This window comes from Poecilia reticulata, linkage group LG9 (genome assembly GCF_000633615.1).
Source record: "Poecilia reticulata strain Guanapo linkage group LG9, Guppy_female_1.0+MT, whole genome shotgun sequence".
Classification (NCBI taxonomy): domain Eukaryota; kingdom Metazoa; phylum Chordata; class Actinopteri; order Cyprinodontiformes; family Poeciliidae; genus Poecilia; species Poecilia reticulata.
The window spans coordinates 1442648-1444104 of NC_024339.1; positions in this window are offsets into that span (position 1 = coordinate 1442648).

Genomic DNA, 1457 nt, shown 5'->3' on the forward strand with positions numbered 1-1457 from the left:
TATGGTTAATAGAAACGCAGCTCTTGAAGCATTTTGTGATAGAAGTTCAGAACAAAACTACAGTCACAGAGATAACAAAGCAAACAAGCAAGAGAAAGAAAAGGTGAGGAAGGTGTTTTAAAATGAACAGAGCGTTTAGCACGCTGATTGAGTTTCCTACCAAGAAAGGTGCCTTGCCTCCACATGTCTGATGTCTTAGGGGAGCAATTGGCAGGGTGGCAACACGTAAGGAACATGAGCATGTGCCGAAGCCAGAGGGATTCACAACTTCAACTGTGCGCTGACCCACTTACMTGTGCAACCTGCTTTGTTTTCGATAMGGAAATGGCTCCAGAGGCCCCAGAACAGCGAGAGGAATGGAAGAGAGTGGGGGAAGGAGGAGAAGTCGACATTTGCAGCTTGAAGGACAACAGGGCAATGACACACATGACAGCAAATCAATAACTTCCCCAAGTGGAGGAAGAGAATAACTCAACCACAACCTATTTGGCTTTTATGTGTTTTTCTTGCACTCAGAAGTGTGTGACCCTGTGAATCTACTGGACAGCTGCCAGCACARAGTGTGTGTGTGAAAATTAGTGTGAGTTTGTCTGTATATGCGCCACAAATGAGAACATCAAATGAAGACTACATTACAATTCTGAAGTCTTGTTGCTTGAGTCAATGAGTCATGAACCCACTGACTTGCATGCAGGTGGATTTTTTGGGTGACAGTTGGGGAGTTAAAGTCTTCAGTGCTATTTGATTGTGCCATGTAATAATGAGTTTTGGAAAATGTTAAGTATTGCCACAAAAATGATTTAYAGTTTATTCAAACATCTGAAATGTATCATACACTATAGACTGAGAGACTGTGCCGTTTTAGAAGCATAGGCTCAACAAGATGTCAGACATTCCTCTGTTATCTTGGCCCAACGTTCTGTAACACTGTCAGCTACACGTCCACAAGGTTCTGTCTGATGGAGATCCRATGACTGYGGAGAACGATGAACTTATTTTCATGTTCAAGACACCAGTTTGAACTGGTTTATCTTCCAGTATCCTCTCCTGTTAACCTCTAACAGGTGAACAGGAGAGTGTTGTTGCGTGCAACAAATGCTCAGTTGGTACTAAGAGACCTCGAGAAAATATTTACAACACYATAATACCGCCACCTCCAGTCTGGAACGGTTACAGGAACCAGCATGGAGCCATGACTTCATGTTAGTAAAGAAGTAAAGTTGATCTATTTCTCAACTATAAATCACATGTTTTGCAATGTTTAGAGATGTTAACATGTTAACATGTTAACATGTTTAGAGAGTTAACATTACAGTAAAACCCTGCAGAGGTCTAGAAGAAGTTCATATTGAAATGAATGAGCCTCTCTGTTCCAACCATGAAACTTTTTTAAAATTGATAAATCAGTGATTCTTGAGAATAGAATAGGGACAAAATGGGGTTTAATTTTCCCATAT